At 38.4% G+C, this 19,418-nt stretch overlaps 1 long non-coding RNA gene across 1 annotated transcript in view; it reads right to left on the reverse strand.

The window, feature by feature from the left end:
- Positions 1-19,418, reverse strand: part of LOC144022755 (uncharacterized) — a 35,817-nt gene that overhangs the window by 5,144 nt on the left and 11,255 nt on the right. The window contains exons 2-3 of the long non-coding RNA XR_013284393.1: positions 15,081-15,229; positions 6,388-6,535 (exon numbers count right to left, since the gene is read on the reverse strand). This is a non-coding gene — a long non-coding RNA (uncharacterized LOC144022755). The remainder of the gene's footprint in view (positions 1-6,387; positions 6,536-15,080; positions 15,230-19,418) is intronic.

The raw sequence follows: 19,418 nt of genomic DNA on the forward strand, positions 1-19,418 counted from the left end.
GGAAAGGCTCCAGACCTGGTGACCCTGAACCTGATAAGCAGTATAGCAAATGGAAGGACAGTGCAGAGATATCACATTTTTTAAGAAATAGCTTGGCCACTTTCATCTTGGTAGAAGCAGATTCAGATACATGACCACCATTTGGTTCGTGTGGTGGGTGGAATAAGTCGACTAACTTCTCCAGGACACCTATTCCCTAATTGCCACCAGATCAACTGGCTCTTAATTCTTTGGCAAACTTGATTTTACCAGCTCACCCTCTAATTATCAATCTAACCATATTGAACCCAAGTGACTAATTGGCTGGACCATTCGGAGAACACAGGTTGGCCAAACCAAAGACCCAGAAACATCTTGTCCTGCGTAGAGACACAAAATTTGTAGACTTGACCCTGAGTAAAATGTAAAAAAAATGTGAAAGTAAATGTCATGGCTGAACCTTTTCAAGATGTTTTTGATTACTGGCATCAAGAGTTCGTACGGTAAAGAGATACGTTCAGAAAATGAATCTATCAGTGATTGTAATTGTCCATTCTGCTGGTTATTTCTTGTCTTAAGATGGTCCTACTAGGGAGGTTTATAGTCGGGCTGGGTATCGATTCTAATTTGCTCGACTGATTCGATTTAGATTTTTCCCGATTAGATTCGAGTCAGGTTTTTCATAAATGTAAGAAAATACTACGTGTGAACAGTAAATTTCAAGAAAACAAGAAGGATACAAAAAAGGCCTTTAAAATTCTATTTTTTTGAGAATTTATGGGAAAAAGAGATCTATAAAATAATCGATTTATTTTTTTATGAAACGCGATCGGGCTTGAAAAATAAAATCGATCAAAATTGACTATTCAATTTTTTTCAAACCTAGCCCTTTCCAGCTGACTTTGACACCCTATCACATTTTCCCATGAAATCCATGATTTTTTCTCCCCCCAGGAAGCCAAATCCTGCAACTTTTTTTTTTCCTCTTGCCCCTTTGAACCCATACACAATTTTCACCATCTAAACCACAGGTGGTGAGAGCTGATCCTCGAGGGCTGCAGTCCTGCAGGTTTTGGATATTTCCCTTCTTCAACACAGCTGATGTATGATCAGCTCATCTGCAAGCTCTGCAGAAGCCTGATAACGAACCTGTTAATTGGAATCAGCTGCACTTCGAGTAGGGAAATCTATAAAACCTGCAGGACTCCGTCAAATCACAGGAGTGAATTCATGAAAAATGTGAAGAAAAATTAAAACTTTACATGCGTTCAACCACGACACAGATTTAGCCTCATTTGCAGCAAGAAACCTGTTTTCATCGTCATTGACTTTGCTGAGGAGATCTTCGAATCCTTGACCACTGGAGTTAATCTCATAAATAATGGAGGTCTATTTTCCAGCTCATGGTTTGCTGACAGAGGTAATCATCATGCTGGGGGGAACCAAGCATTGACACATCAAATTAGCGGTGCCGCCCGCTGCACGCACCACACACATGAATGAACGATATAAAAACAAAAGCAATGTCACAAACACACACGGGCAATCACAGCGATACAAGGAAGGAAGGACACTTCAAGGAAGACACCTACTGTATGGAGACGCTGACATTCACACTCTCATTAAATCACTGCCAAGACTTATTATCACCCAATATTAGTCAAACCTCAATGACATGGTGAATGGAGCCGCAAGATCACATATGCCCTAATTGATGAATTGCCTTTTCAAGGGGTAATGAAATAAATTAAATCCTTCCCGTACAGCTGAAATCAGGTGATGAGTGTAACATTAATATTGGGAGTGCTGAAGTCTGACAAATTAAAAAGGTTCCAATCTGTGCTTCAAAAAAGAATAAATCTACTTTTGATTCATATTGACTTTACACAAGAAAAAAAAAATGTCCCTACTTCTTATGATTATTCATTGTAAATCTTTATGTTGACCTATCAAGATACTTTATTCTTGATACCATGAATCAGCCGCCATTGTTAAATGCTTGTATACACCGTTTGATGCATACAAATTTGCTTTCTGTTTTCTAGGCACTGCTCATATAGAACATGTTCACTGATTAGACAGTAAAGGGTGAACATATACAACAGGCAGCAATAGCACACTAAATTATGACTGGAGAGTGGGCCAAGGCAGTGTAAATGCTCCATAAGTCTATTACAGCTTCGAGAGCTTCTTAGTCAAGGTCAGTCTATGCATTTGGGTGTCCATGCATATGCGTGCATGTGCGTGTGCGAGAATGTCAAATACAATACTGCAGCCACACCACAGCACAGTAAAACCATTAAGCTTCAGACAGAAGTGCTGACTGTAGATTAGTGGCGCTAAATCTCAGTCAGGCATTAAGAAGTCACTGTGCTTCCTAAACAACATACGTTAACGTCAATGTCTCAGACTTTTAATACAGTACTGATTATCTTCAAAATGCAACATGTTGATTTTTTTTTTTTTAATAAAAAAGACTGAGTATTAGTATACTTACAAATATATATATATTTTTTTTTTAAAGTAAGAGAGGCATTTGGGAGAAGCTGTGTCCAAGTGTCCTTCAGCTGATCTAACTATACACATAAAAGATATGTGCTAAAACTTACCTAAATGTTATTTTGGGAGAATAATATACAGTAATATCGGATAATATTTCTACAGAAAACAACCAATTCTCAAGTATAACGTTTCATTTACAAGATTCTAACTAGCAAATATTTATTCAATGCATTTTAATAGCTGCTAAACCGAGTAAAAACATACACATGCTGAGAAGACACTGGCACACTGGAAGAGATTTATAGAAATGTTGTATTGTCGACATTTTTCTCTCTTCTTATTGTGAGAAATCATTAAGCAAATAGCTGAGGATAGGGTCCACGCACAAAATCAAAAAAAAAAAAATTGTTACAAGAGGGTTAAAATATTAGAAACATTCAACAAAATACAGTGTAGCTCTCCAACACCGCAAACCACAATAATAAATATTATGCAAAATTAGACCTTATTTATCTATGTACCAGCATAGTTTATGACAACTCTTGTACTGGACCTCATTATATACTACAAATGTATACATGATGTTGCGGTTGGTGCATTTTCATGAATTGAACATGAAATATGCCGCAATACAGCTCAAAGACATTAAGACAATTTAAATCCCCATCACAAATCAAATGAGCTATTTTGAGGAGTTAGTTGAACAGGCCACTTGCTTTCGACTGGAACTGTATACGGTTTCAGGCAAGTATCTGTGTGGCAGTGGTTCAACTTCTCAGGCTGTACATCCTGCCTGGCAATTTTCTGTTAGTGATCCGATGTTTGGCGGATCATTCATCTCAAGTTCACTCCGACAGCTCAGCCAGGAGGGAGGCAAGAAGAGCAAGACAAAAGAGGGAGTGAAGGAGCAAGTTGGAAGGCATTTGGGGAGAAAGCGGCAGATAAGCAGCGTGCGCGAGCCTCCTAACCACCAGCTGACACTCTTCATCTGTTGTTGCTGCGCCCGTTTCACCATCGGAGCACTGTGGGTTTGTCTGAATACATCAAAAGAGCCAGAAGGAGGGGAAACAAAGCATTTTCTTAAAGAGACGCCGCCATCAGCTTTCTGTCTCACTTCCTCTCATTTCTCTCTGTGTAATATTATTTCCCTGCTCTGTCCTGCTTTTATCAACCTCCCAATCATCACCCAACAAGCCCACACCCTTACAGTTTCTGTCTCGCTCTCAGATGCAGAGTTGGGAGTTGGGAGCAAAAGGCAGGAGACAGACAAGATAAAAGCTGTTTCCTGATTCTTCAGCTCTCAGCTACTCTGCTGTCAGCCGAGAAGACAGCTAGTCAAGATGCTGAGTTTCCTGCCCAAAGTATCCAGCGCGGGAGCTGTCGCTAACAGGCACAGGAAAAAAAGGTGGCAAAATAGGGAGACGGACAGGTAAGCACGTACGTGGTAAATATAGAGGGAGGAAGATAATTCTACATCAGCTTGACCCTTTGGGCACAGCATTATTATTAGGCCTCAAGAAGAAATTCAATGTCCACTTTGCTGTATATTTTATGTTGTACAGCACACAGTGGAACAGATCAAACGCATACAGGCACACAAAGAGCGAGGACGTGCCTTGCTCACGGGCACCTCGACAGAAGCAGACTAGCATCTCCAGCAACTATTTCTGAGTCTCTGTTGTAAAAGATTCCAAAATAGTTTCAGATCCAAACCATTTTTCAGCACAATGGGTAGCGGTTGCTTTGTGTATGCCGGTTCGAAACATGTTGATCCCCGTTGATTGGTCAACAAAGAATCATCTCATGTGATAATGGAAAGGCACGGGAGGGGGGGAAAAATCATGCTAATTGGCTGCTATGCTGTCACAGTATTTATTCTATTTATTCTCAACTGATTTCATATATATATATATATATATATATATATATGTGTGTATTTTATGCGTAGGTGTGCGTGTGCGCGCATATGTGCATGTGTGCGCATGTGAGCGTGCGTGCGTGCAAATACGTGTAAATTTATACTCATTAATTCACCTAAAACCTAATAAAAATCCCATTACCCTTCACCTTAACCGGATACTTCAGAATCTCGCCAGAGTCGTGAAGTTCAGAAGGTCAGGAGACCAGAGGAAAGGTCAAAGAAAAGAAAGATGATCAAAGTAAAATCCAGCACCAACTAAACACTTCCTGCCATCCACATGGTTACAAAATCAGAGTCTTACGCCAACCACAGAAACCTCTAAATTCTAATAAAAAAATTAAGGAGATCTCAAGAGACCAGAGGAAAAACTAAAGAGAGGAAGGAGGGAAGGATAGATGAGGCAACTGATTATATTGCTAGTTGTATACCGTAGTTGTTTTCATGCTACGTAAAATAGTGCCACTCAAACTAATTTCTGTATATGTAACGTTACAAGACACACTGCAGCAATTACTCTGCTCACTTTTATTGCCTGATGTACTGATCTATTTTGGGATGCATTGATGTGATTTTTGTGTCTAATATGTGTACACTTTGCTGCTGTAAAAAACAAATTTCCCCATTGTGGGACGAATAATGTTTTTTCTTCTTCTTCTCGAGAACAGAAATTATGGCACTTTGGGCCCAGTATGTTTTACATGCATGTCAAGTTTTTAAGACAGGCCCATATAGAACATAATATGGTGCTTAACCTTTAGTAAGATTTCCTACTAAATTCTTATAAGATGACTATAAAACAGAGTGTAGCATTCCCCATTAAATAAGATTTATTGCCCAGTGATTTGCTTGTGTAAATGTATTTAGAAGGCCACAATAGGAACCAATGTCACACCCTTCCTTTCTGATATCTTTAGAAGACATGTCACAGCTTGCAGTATATTGCCCTGCCAATTTCCTTATTTAGAGAAAGTGTCTGCTTGCAGACATCAAGCAGATAGCCAAGTGTTGTTCTTTATGAGCTGATGCAGCGGTGGCAAATATTCAGAAAGCCAGACACCAGACGGGTGGTCTCATGGCTGTCTGGCTGAAATGTCACTACCTCACTTTAATACCATAAATATCACTTGTAGCATCAATTCCTAGTGACTCTCCCTGAGGGTGAATCGCTTTATGTATGAAAACGTTTGACAATGTGACATTCTGAGCCATATACCAACCTACAGTATTGTACTGATAATTATGTCATATAATGTCCTTAACCTCCTCATTCAGACATGATCGGTCTAAACAGCGTTGTTGATGATTGAGAGGTGCGTTCTTTCATCCTTTGACAATGTAGTGTAGTCAATGTAGTGCTGCAACAGTTCTGTTATTAAAGGCAAAATGTTAGAATGTAGCTTGTCAAAGATACTGTCAGACTGGTTTGATCAATTTTTTCTTCCTGGGAAATATCACATTGCAAGTATGGCATTTAAAAACAAAACGGCCTTAAGGAGCTATCCTAAAGGAACTACAGTCTGACTTTTATTTATGTGGCTTGTCCTAGTGGCTAAATTAGCAGATGCCAGTTCTGTGTCTCTTAAGATTAAACATTTAGAATGGTCATAATAGGCATCAAATAATCTTACTGCCAGACAATACTTAGCCGTTATTATTGAAAGATGGCGGGGCTCGACACATATGACTAGACTTGAGTCAGACTCAAGTTGCAGTTTTTAAGACTTGTGACTTGCTTGCCAAAAACTTGGAAAACATTTGACTTCGATTCACTATTCAAGATACTTGACCTAATTTACATGACTCGACATCTTGTTTATCGTTGGAAATAGAACTGACAGACAGACAGACAGACAGACAGACAGACAGACAGACAGAAAGAAAGAAAGAAAGAAAGAAAGAAAGAAAGAAAGAAAGAAAGAAAGAAAGAAAGAAAGAAAGAAAGAAAGAAAGAAAGAAAGAAAGAAAGAAAGAAAGAAAGAGAGTACCTATTACTGTGCTGTTTTTAATTGGTGGAAACTCGGTCCATGCAGTTTTCTCGTCTTGAAAAATGCTGTGTATGGTTCCTCTCCAAGATCCCATATCTTTAAGTGAGTTTGTACTTTAGAACCAACTTGCATCTTGATGAGAACACACCTGAGTACACACAAAGTCCGTCTGTCACACAACCAAGCACGTCACGCATTGTGCTGCAAATACACTTCCTACATGCTTTCCTTTAATTATTCAGCCAAAGATCCTCAGTTTGATCACGTGTTGAGTACAGACAGTTAGCAATGACAAGCTAAGTAGTTTATCTTGTATTTTTACCATACAGCACTGTTCACGTCAGGCATGATATGTAACTGCACATCCCGGCACCAAGTTTGGGCTAGAATGGGGCCAATTGGTGTGTGTTTGTGTGTGTGTGTGCGTGTGTGTATTCTGGTTTTGGTCACAAAAGTCAGTTTATCACTTAACTTCTGAGTGTGCTAGTCCAGCTTTGTTCGAGCTGTCCTTTATACCTTACCCTTCCTCAGCATTTGGTTTATCTATGAGAAGAGCCACAGCAGTTATTTGCATTTGAGTAGATGACCAAACACTTCCTGATACTTCAGTGACCATATTTGGGGTGATGTGCTTTTCTATAGTCTAGTGTTAATGTTATCAAACTTACGGCCCAAGAGCATGGACACAAGGGTATGTTGAAGGGATACTCGACTCATTGAGCCATTTTTAGCAGTAAAAAGTTAATATTTTGTCAATAATTAATATGATAACTTCATTATTTTCATGTACAATTAATACCTTTAAAAAATATTTTTTCCTCTTGCTGTCGACTGAAGGTGATGTCACCTGTGCTGAGGAAGTAGGTTGTCAGGGTTACCTGTTTGACATCTATTAAACACGACACAAAATGGAGAGAAGACATTCAGTTCAGGGCTTGTGAGGAGAGAGGAGAGGAACTGACTGACACAATTCTCTCCTGCACTCTGAAGATTCCTCTCCTCACCCTCTATTTATTTGGTTTTCCACGCCCGCCCCTAGTTACATGGGTGTTCCAACCCTAAAAAGTAAAATGCAAGACATAGTTGAAACACAGTGTACTTGTTTGTCTATGTGTTGTGCATGTGAGTGGAAGATTGCTGAGTACATGTGTGGTTAAGTTTACAATCATTTCTTAACAGAAAACAGGCAACGTCAGCAGACTGGCTCGACCCATTCTGCTGCGTTAGATGTGGTTCTTCAGGTTTTTTTTTAGTCATCTTCAAATAGCCAGGCTATGTGAATGTGAGTGCAAAGCAAAGCATTCTTCATTGCAAGCAGTAGCAGTTCTTCATTGCAGCAAATGTATGATAACTTATTATTTACAATTAACCTACATAGATAACATGGCTCAGTTTGCTGACCAAACCCAGAAAACAGGTGAACTACAAATGGTTGTTACCTAATGTTAATGTTTTATGTTGTGTTTGTTTTGTTGTGTTTCTGTAAATCGCTTTGTGACAGCTAAGGCTGTTTGAAAGCGCTATATGAATAAAGATGACTTGACTTGACTTGACTTGACTTTCTCAGCATAGGTGATGTCATCTTCAGGTGACAACATGTGGAAAAAATGTTTTTAAAGGTATTAACTGCACATGAAAAAAAATGAAACGATCAAATAAATTTTGGACAAAATATTAACTTTTTACTGCGTAAAAAAGCTCAATGAGTCAAGTATCCCTTTAAACCAGTTCAATAGACTTCTGGTGTATATGGAGTGTCCTTTCCCATCAAACAGTTGAGCTTGTATCATTGTTCCCTTCTTTCTACTCCACATCAACATCATTTTCTTCATTTGATGTGATCCCCTGCCTGAGGAACGCCTCTCCCTGCATCTCTCGTCTCAGTCTTCAGGATGTGGTCTCCGGGATTATCTTGTGTGCAATGTGTATATGTGTGTGTCCATCCTAAACCCCGCAGGGCTTGTATATAGGAGCCTGGCCCTCTGCTTTTGTTGCGCCAGCTTTTTTGCCCCGGCGAGTGTGCATGAGCATGTGTGCGCCATAGGTGAGTTTGTGCACGTGTTAATTGTGGGTATATGCAGCTTCCTTGTGCCAAGACTCCGCTTCTCTCCGTGTTGGTCTATTGTGTCTGCTCTGGTGTTTGGTGGGCTGTGGGCATCTGGCCGCTTTAGAGGACAATGCGGAGCAAGACAATGCTTGGAGAATTGATGAGATACTCTGCAGTATAGAGGGATGAGGCAGCTAGCATGGACTTAAAAAGCTCCATGACTCTGAATATCTGCAATGCTTTGTGCCACGTTCCATTGTGCACAAGATGTGAGCTCTTTATTGCGACAACATGAAGCCGTATAGTCCTAAGTGCTGAAATAGCAACAGATCCCAATCTCACAAGCAGAAGCAATCCCGCTCGAGTATAGCATCCAGCTAATTCCCAATGACCTCCTCCATTCAACAGGAGCCAACTGGCAACTTGAGGTATCCAAAATCTATTAGTCATTCTTTCTCTGTCACGCCATCCATATCTCTGTCTCCATAAGCCATCAGTGTTTTTGGTCGGGATCCAAATCAATCCTGTTCTGACACATGACCTGAATCATTCATCTCTCCCCGCTGTCTCTCTCTATCTTTTCACCTCTCTAACAGTAGGAGTGTGTAGCCAGCTGCCAGCCAGCATCAGTCACATTGTCAGTGCCTGCCTGGCTCTGGGGCTGCTCTTGGCTTAGAGGGCACGCTCTGGCTCAAGACTTTCCCTCAGAGTCCGACCCTAAACTGCCTAGATGCGGCGATGACGTTTAGCATATTTAGCCTTGTCACATGTTTGGAGTAGTTTGAAAAAGTCGAGTGCATGTCATGTATTATGTATTAACCCCTATATGAGATTCAGAATTGGGCATGCCTAGCCTACGCCAGAAAAGTACGACTGCAACGCATTACAAACATGGCGGACATGCTACATTGAAAACGTGATACAATATTTATCTGCAAAAGGTACTTATTAGAGTGCCTTACTTTTCACTTAATCATTATAGTTTATTATTAAATGAATTTAGTTACAAATAGGCTTTACATGATCAGGATTTTTCGGCCGATCACCGTTCAGTGAGTTTGAATAAAATGAGAACCAAATCACCAATTCGATCAGAAGTTGGAGCAAACAACTCCACAGTTGACGGCCTCCATTTGCAGGTGATTAAATGTAAATGTAAAAAAAAAAAAATCTAAACTCAAAAGAATTCTTAAAAAAAACATTGATGGATGTTAAATATAACATGTAATGTCTTATTTTGAAGGCAATCAATGATGTCATTGATTGATTGGGCAAATTAAGACATTATAGCCGATCACCAATTTTGCATAAAAAGCTAAATATCATGATCCCGATCCAGTCATTCAGATCAGTGTAAAGTCTTGTTAAAATATTGGTTTGTTTCCCAATTGAAATATAAAACAAATGATTACACAAAAAAAAAAAAATACAGAATTATCGAAAATAAATCCACCTACAACAATTCCACTTTGAACTTGAGAAAACGGAATATTAAGCTGACATTTATTCTTTAATTTAAAAAAAGATAAACTACTCATTACTTTTTTCTTTTTTTTTTACCAAGTACTGAAGTAATTCTTTGGGGACTACTTTTTATTTAATTAGCGATACTCCTACTACCCATTTCAGGATTCATAAATGGGACTATTTTGTACACTGCTCGATTTTATGTATGTGGAAAAAGGTCAACAAAAGCCAGCATAACTTTAGTGGTTTGTACATATTTGTTGGTGTGAGACAAAAACAAAGTGTAATCATTGGCGTGCAGGGTGTTGCTTCAACGGGGATGTGCGGTAACATGCTGTCTAATTAAGAGTGTCCTCTCCTTGGTGAGGCGAGTTCCCAAAGCCCCGGCAGCCATGATTAAAAGAGAAGCTCTCAAAGGACTCCACGCTCTTCCAATCCACTCCGGATACTTCCTGGATGGCATCCATACGCAATCAACCATCTCATCTTGACCAGAACGGACGCTCTTTCAACTCTCCGTCTCACTCCGGGTCCTTCTCAAGTGTGCTCGCTTTTCTCTCTCGCTTCCTTCATCTGTTTACAGCCTTTTTTCCACCCCTCTCAACTCTACTTCTCCCCCAAACAGCCGTTCTCTTCCCTCCCCTTTCACTTCTCCCACCCTTCGTCTGCCAAGGCTCCACATCAAAGCCACTGATTGGTTTCTGACTGTTCAGCAGGCAGCATTTAATCCCGCTTTGTGTGAAAAGACCAAAAATAATCAGCATGAATATGGAAAAACCTGCTTCGGTGGTAATATCCAGCCCAGTAATATCCATATCAGTCAAACTAACTTGGCTTCATTTGACTTGCATACAAAGGGAAGGCCGCACTTTCCTCCAAAGTCCCCTTGGCTCTGAGTCACATTGTGTGGATAAATATACCAACTTGACAAGGTTGTTGATTCAGGGTTGACATTGAGTCATGCTCACAAAGCAACAATTTAATACTTTAATTCTCTTGTTTCCTTGGTACTATCTCCACCTTCTGATGTACAGTCCCTTCACCTTGGCTTGACTGCCCCATACAACATTGCTGCCCAAGGTTGTTTAGCGCTTTAAAAGTTTTCATTAGAAAGTTTAACTCATTACCGCAGTGCCCTTGAGTTCTAACGTGAACTCCAGAAAACAATATTCAAACACTGGTGTTAGTAGTAAAAAAAAAAAAAAAAAAATAATAATAATAATAATAATTGTGAAGCAATTGCTACTACAATCAGGGGAAACTGATAAGCGAATAATATCAATCTTTGTAAAAAACAAAAAAGAATGAATGACCATTAATGAAACTAAATGCAAACAATCTAAAGTACGGTAATCATAGTAAAATGGGCTAAATAAACTGGACCGAAACTTAAGCTCCACATCACTCCACCTGACGCTGCACTGTCTACTGCATATTTTGCATCCTCTTGACTATGTAAAGTTCAAACTGTACTGTGTATAGATAGGGCTGCACGATATTGGAAAAGCATGCAATATGCGATATAGTTGTTGAATATTGCGATATCGATATTATTACGATATTTAACATGTACCTAAAGAAATAGCATTTTTATTATGAAATCAAAGAATTACTTTTTTTTCATGTGCAAAAACATGCAAGCTAAGTATTCTTAGTTAATTAATTGTAATTACCCTCGATAATGGTCAACTATTAGATGGTGATGCACATTTAAGTTTGCGTCTGACTGGTCAACTTCCAATAAAAGCATAAAATTCCATATGAAACTTATTACATGTCTTTGCGATATGCATATTGCATGGGCCAATATCGCGATATCAATATTTTTTCAAAATATTGCCCAGCCCTGACTGTATATACTGTATTGGGTTTTTTTTTTTTTTTTTTTGTCATTACTATTTTATGTTTACTGTATTGTAGTGTTACAAAGCTGCAGGAGTAGCAAAATATGAGAAAGAAATCTCGGCATGATTCATAACAAGGCATTTCATAGCACATTATTAAGGAACTAACATTTGATTACACTCGTGCTGTCAGTTGATTAAAATTGTTAATTGTAATTCATCGCATGACTTCCATAGTTCACTTGTGATTAATCACAAATTAGCTGCACATTTTATATGTTCTAAATTTACAATAATTTTTTTTCAACTTTTTCATATTCCTGTTAATTAACATAAAAGTAGACAAAATATGTTTACCTCATAAAAAATTGTGTATCATTTAGTTCATTGATACAGTCATTTTAATTGATGGATAGACATTACTGTAGAGCATAAAAGAGTTATTTGAGTTATAGATTTGTGTCGAGGTCATTTTTCTTCCACTAGATGAGATCAGTGGTTCATGTTGGATGTTTTTTTTTTTTTTAAGACAGCAACAGTATGTTTTTCTTTTCAAATTAAAAGTAGTTTTATTAAAATATGAATCAACTTGTGCACTCATTGTATATATATATTAGAGGGGGGTCATATCGGAGAGAAAAACTCACAAATTTACAAGAAATAAACTCGCAAATTTGTGACTTTATAGTGGCAAATTTGCGAGAATTTTTTTTTAATTTACAAGAAATAAACTCCCGGCTTTGCGAGAAAATAACAGTTTTTTTCTTGCAAATTTGGCACTTTATAAAGTCGCAAATTTGTGAGTTTATTTCTCGTATACCTGTGAGTTTTTTTTCTCTGAATATTACCCCCTCAATCTGGAGAAAAAAAAAAAAAAGTTTTGTACGGCTGTACAATATGTTTGGCTAAAAACTCCTGCAACAACAAGAAAAAGAAAAAAGAAAAGAAAAAAGGGCCGTTATTTTTACTGTATTCAGTTTGTCAACATTTGCCACATTGTCCGTTTCCTGTTGCTCGTGAAATGAATTAAACACAAAGGCTTTTATGAAGCACACTGTACAATAGACGATGTACAGAAAGACTTTTACAGATTGAGAGAGGACAAGGGAGAGGGTGAAAATATATATTTCCCTCTCAAAGATTGATAAAAGGGAGATATTTCTGTAACTCCGGGCTAATTCTGTGAGTAGCGCCAGATCTCGCCAGGGATTTACAAGGCTGGCTTCAAAACAATTAGTTGGAGAATGGGAGCCATTTAAAAGACAAGGAGACAGATCTTAATACAGCTGTGGGCATTTCCCCGCGGAGGACTCATTTTTACAACCTCCTTACTGAATCTCTCTCCCTCTCTAGCGCTAATACTCCAAGCCAATCTCCTCCGTCTCATTTCACACAGAAGAGCATTTTATGAAAGCTACCATTGGAGGAAAGAAAGAGAGGGAGAAAAGGACAGAAAATAGTCAAGGAAGTTTTACAGACAAAAGCAATAGAGAGAGTGAAAGAAAAAAAAATCACGCTTCAACAGTGAGACAAACAACAACACATAAGAGACACAGGACCAAACACACATCCAGGGAGCTGCAAGATATTAAACATCCATCTCTCTTTATGAGGACTGTCTGCCTGCTGCCCTGTGTCTACCGAGGACCAATCAGTGAGTCCATGTGTCCACGGGGACCAATCAGTGTTCACAGAAGGACTTACTCAGCATGTCTTAGTATGCAGGTAAACCACACTGCTAAGCCTTCCTGTTGTATGCAGGCACTCAAAGGAGAGGCTGCTCCCACTTACAGAGAACAACCCACTTCTTGTTAATTAATGTGCTTTGTCAACCCTGAATTTAATCTTGGCCTAATATTACGTTCATTAAGAGGCTTTTCAGACGAGCAGATCCTGACATGACACCATTCACATTACACTGTCTCACAAGAACATAATTGTAAGGAAGAAGTGAGAGCTTATTCACATTCACGCGCAGCCGTCTTTTGCACTCAACAGACATGGCGGAGAAGCTGATAGGAACTAAAACTAGCCAACACATCTGCATGTATGTATGTATGTATGTATGCATGTACAAGCATACGTCATTGTTTTGAAAGTAGCGCCTTTTTCAAGTCTTAGCCTTAACAAAATCGCAACTGCCACTTGCTGAAGAAAGAAGAAAGATATTTAGATTGTTTGGCAAATTGGCGAGAGATGCAAATCATCAACAAATTCCATACAACAGACCCACTTCTTGGCAATAAATCCTGTGATTTTTATGCCCTTGCCTATAAAATAAAATGCATTACTAATGAATGGTATATAATCCTACTAAAGTCCCCGTTATTGTTAACTATAGAAACGTATTTCCCCTAAAGGCTGCGATCCGAAGCTCACAGCAGACTCATCAACACACATGACATTTGTAGAGTCCCACTTAAAAGCCTGCATGTCACTTCTGCTATCAGCCTGAAGGAAATTGAAAAGTCTTTAAGCAAAGAGGGCCGCAGTTGTCAACCACTCACAAATGCCCCATTCAAGTCACTGTATTCGGATTTTAATTCAGAATTTCTGTATTATTTGCATGTTAAGGTGTCTCTTACACTGGGGAGCAATTAAATGATAAAGCGCCGCTGTTACAGGTTTATGTAAATTCTCTCTGCTTGAGGCTTGTATTGAGAGAAGGCATGGAATTACAGCAAAGCAAATAACTTCAGGTGGTGCATATTCTTTTTCGCTTTAATTATTTTCTTCATTTTAACTTTTATTTATTCAGGGATGTTTAGTAGAGGGCAACCTGTATTTTCTATTGACATCCTGATTGAAAACAAATCATTAAAAACAATAGTGATGCAAGGCATTGTGCAACCATCAAATGAATATTCAGAATGTATAGAGTCCATTATGGGCATTAGAAGGCATTATGCAACATTGCAGCAATTTCAGATGAGAACCAGGTTATTTTTGTTCTTTACCCTTATTTTCGTAAACGGTGCTTGTTTATGAGCAACAGAGTTAAAGAGTATTTTTTTTTAAGCTACATTATGATCTGGTATGGCATTTACTGTATAGAAGAATGGATATCCTTCAGGGCCAAGTTATAATAAAACCCATCATACAGAATGTAAAAAATAAATAAATAAATAAATAAACTTTTTTCCAAGTTTCAGTTTGACTCAAACTTTTAATTTTAATAAACGCCATGTTAAGTAGGTACGCTTTTGCAATGTTGCTATGTACAACTCACTTTTGTTAACATTAAACATAAAATGTTGCACATTTATGCGAGTGCATAACAGATACTTAGAGGAACAATAGCAAACCAAGTGTCAGACTAGTGTGAAATATATTACCTGTGACACAAATGTCGAAGCACTTGGCGCTACAGGTGGGCACTTTTCTCACACCAGCCTTGCGAAGGCCCTGTGTGCGCTTTCAACCTTCATCTTTCCGGCTCATCAACTCCGATAGGAGGGCTTGGTATTTCGCTTTCAAGTCACCTCTGAAACACAAATGAGAAAGAAGGTGATGCAGCCTGTGACGCACGCTAAAACCGAGAGGCAGCGGTGTTCTCTGACAACTTTAAACTGGCTTAAGATCAATAATGCAACCCGAGCTACAGTAGAGTGATGCGGTGAGCTGACAGCACTGACTGACTTAATTGGTTTAGACTGTCATCGCACACTCCGTAGATGTGCACCGGGTGGTCTGTCCTACAGGTTTGTCCTCCTGACATGTTCTTCACGATACAGTGCGTGTTAGTAACTTTGTAAGGAAGTCTGTGAGACGCTTATAAATGTAAAAATGTACTTTCATGTTGTAGAAGCAGTGAGAATTGTTGTGCTTGAGACTAATATTGATCATGAAAAATCCTTTTCCTTACCTGGCAGATCAATTTTCCCAATTTGCTAGAAATTCTATCGCGGAGCTATTGAATGCCGCTCGCAGCATTGCCAATACATGCTGTAGTGGAGCTTGATATATATCGAAGGAATAATATGCATCAAGAAGTGTATTTGCCCCAGGCTGTACTACTGATATCAATGATACAAAGAGTGGAAAAAGATGTGCTTTTTTTTTCACCGCTTTTTAAATCAATGAAAGCGCTACGATGAGAGTCAAGGTAGGAATTAAAGTGATAGAAATCTATTTTCCCCACACACTCCTTCCAGAAATATTACATACAGCAGAACCTCGAAAGTTGAATGCCCCCTGAGGTTGTACAATCTGGTATTTGATACACATTTTTGTGAAAATACTCCTCTAAAGTTGCACAAGGTTAAGACCTCAACATATCTTGTGAGACTTCAATTCAGTGAGCAACTAAACGATCAACTCCACTAGTGAGACTTGCAAACGTGGTTTGGATTACAAAGGACATAACTCTAGGTTATGTAAATATCGTGTACACGGTAAAGTGATGCATGATGTGTTTTGGGTGTTCGGTACTGGTTAAAGTACATTTAGATGACTATTAAGAATGCTATAAAAAAAAAACATCCTGAAGCAACACAACTAACCTTCAGTATTCTCATAACGGCCTCTTACAGGACTGAAAAGGAACACTATCCAGTGCAACATTTGTATATTCAACTTTTGATCTAGATGACATCTGTGCAGCGTTTCTGTCAGTATCTTCAAACCTAATTTAATGTTTTTACTACAATTTCTTATGCAACTTTAAACTTTAAAAGTAAATGCCCACGCCGTACTGTGTACAATTGTTAATTGTAATTAATCGCATGATTTCCATAGTTGTGATTAAACATAAATTAATCAGACGTTATATCTGTTGTAAATGTACAATAAAATGTGTTTTTCAAGTTTTTCATACTATTGTTAACTCATTCGCTCCCAGCCATTTTCACAGAAGCAATCCCGTTCACTCCCGGCTGTTTTACTGGATTTTGACTGATTTTGCAAGGCCCACAGAATATTGTGTTCTATTGCTATAAAAACATGGAACCTATCAAAAGAAAGATTAAAGTCTCTTCTTTCATCAGGGAAAAAAAAGTATGTTTTTATCTGTTTCTGTTTTGCAGCAATTAGCATTAGAATATAGCTAAGTTTCATCAATTTTCACAAATCTATTAAAATTGTTAGGAATTTAGCTTTTTTTCAACATGGCCCTGGTTTATCTCCTTTGCTCTGCTACCACCTGCTGGGCGTTTGTGTAATTACCATTTCTGCAACCGTTCTTTGCAGTTGAGAGGCTGCACCAAAGCCTTCTGAATGCTCTAGCATATAAAAAAAAAACAAAACAAAAAAACAAAAAAAAAAAACGTATAAATACGTTTTTGGAACACTTAGAACATTTTTAAAAAACTTATTTATAAGTTATTGGGAGCAAATGAGTTAATGTAGAGACATATGGTTGCCAAATATAAATGTGGTTGCATCATTTAGTTCATTGATATAGTATTTTTTTAGTAATTCATATAGTTACAAGTTAGAGTTAAAAGGAGTGTGAAACATTGAGTCATAGATTCGTGTTGAGATCATTTTTTTTTGCCACTGGGTGGCATTAGTGTTTCAGGTTGGATGCCGGTGGCAGGAAAAGTAAGGTTTTCTTTTCAAATTCAGAGCAATTGCCATTTTGAACTTGGAGGAACTCGCGGACTCCAGGCCATTTTGTTCAAATTACAACTAGTCACCAGTCCCCAAAAAACATGCATTTTTTTTTTTTTAATCACAGTACTGCTAAATTGTGCTATAATAACTCCTTTGCACAACGTTGTATGTGAAATAAATCAAAAACAACAATTACAATTGCAACAATTTTTTACTGCCTCTCAACAACGTATTTAATGCTTCTTAATGCCATAAGGCCTGAATTTGAACAAAATTCATTTAATGACTTAATGTTTGTAATGACCCACGAAAACTCTGGTCTGGGATGTTCCATCATGAATAGCACAGGTGACACTAGTAGTGCTGTCACGGATGTGGTCTCTTTTCCTGATTTTCCTACCGCCGTGTACACAGTTTTTAGAACACATTAACAGGGAAATAGCGTCAGGCTGCTTAACATTCCGACAGTCGGTAATCCCAATGTCTTAACAACTGTTGACACGCTCTTTAAAATATGTGCGTCTCTGTATGTGTGTCTCGAGCTGTGAGGAAGCAAAGAGAGACAGTTGGCACCACCGCGTCAACACCCAGCAGTGAAGTATTGATTTGTTGCTTCACTATAGCTTTATTTTCCATCTCTCCATCATTGCTTCTTATATCACTCATCCTGCCTTGTCAACCCATTTTTTTTAATTTTTTTTTGTTTCGTTTGAATACCTCTGCCCAAGAGCTAAGAAAGTACTATAATAATCCCCCAAGGAATACAATCCATTAAATTTGGGAGACGATCCAGAATATTTTGTTTATTTGTTCGGAGGATTTTGTAAAAGCTACTTAACTAGGCGGTATTCTACAAAAATTGGATGGGTAAGCCATGGGCCATGAAATAACCCATTAAACTGTACACAAATTTGGACAAAGGTGTGGATCCATTAAATTATTCTGTTCAGAGTTGTGAGAATTGTGACAATTTTCCTTAAATTCTTGGGAATACTGCATAGATTTGGACAAATATAAGACTATGCATTGATCAAAGTGTTTGTCGACTCTAAAACAACATTTCTAAAACAATACTTTTTAAATGTTACTGTTTACCTCATATATCTTCCACTGCCTGCCCAAAGTTGGATTTTATGCATTGCAACAAATGTCAATCTAACAGCTACAGTTGTTTCCTCAGGTTGGAGCAACAGAGTGAGAATAAACTGTGCAGAGCTCAATACCTCCACCCTCAGGTGATCACATGAACCTGCTCACAGCATGACATCTTATCCAACCTTGAAATTTGGTACGTTCGTACACACTACAACAGATATCAGCAGCAGATAGATACATCATTCTGCTCCATAAGCTAGTTTGGTAACCTTGGGAAAAGGAGGGAAGAAGAAGAAAGTGTATGTGTGTGTGAGAAATAGACAGAGGGCAGGGAGTGGAAAGCAAATGAGAAAGTGTGTTGTCAGTCTTATTGCAGTTTCAGCATCCTGGTTGTCAGCTTGTAAAATGTTGAAATTGACATTTGGGACTGTAACAAATACAAGGAGGGGGGGGAACCAAGAGAGAGTGACAACAAAATGCCCATCATTTGCCAAATAATAAGCGAGTGCATTTATATTATTTGTTTAACTTCCTGCTAAATACTTTGTACATAGGCACCCACTGTAAAATTGTGTTTCTATTCTAGCTGAGGTCTGCACGGAAGCAGTTCAACATCCCAAACAGGTGATAAGAGTCACAAACATGGTGGGTAAAAATGAGTTGACCTGTTTACTTCATGTGACTTTGTAAACCAATTAAAATGGCTGCCGTGTGTCACTCTGGATCAACATTATCCCGCACCAGTGTTTACTTTACTTAGTTTGATTTGACTGTAACGCTTCATACGCAAATCCCCTTTGGTGCTGGTTTAATTGGCAATTTAAAGTGGATGAAAAATAATCGAGAAATTTAATTCCTGCAGATTTGAGGCCGTTAGCAACAAAACCTCGATGATCAAGTAGCCCCTCATAAAAACAAACAGCAAATAATCTCTGGAAGCTTTGCTTTAAGCTGCAAAACACACACACACACACACATATATATGGAAGCAGAAACAAACACGTGCGTAACACTCACACACATGG

The sequence above is a fragment of the Festucalex cinctus genome, chromosome 7, assembly GCF_051991245.1.
Source record: "Festucalex cinctus isolate MCC-2025b chromosome 7, RoL_Fcin_1.0, whole genome shotgun sequence".
Classification (NCBI taxonomy): Eukaryota; Metazoa; Chordata; class Actinopteri; order Syngnathiformes; family Syngnathidae; genus Festucalex; species Festucalex cinctus.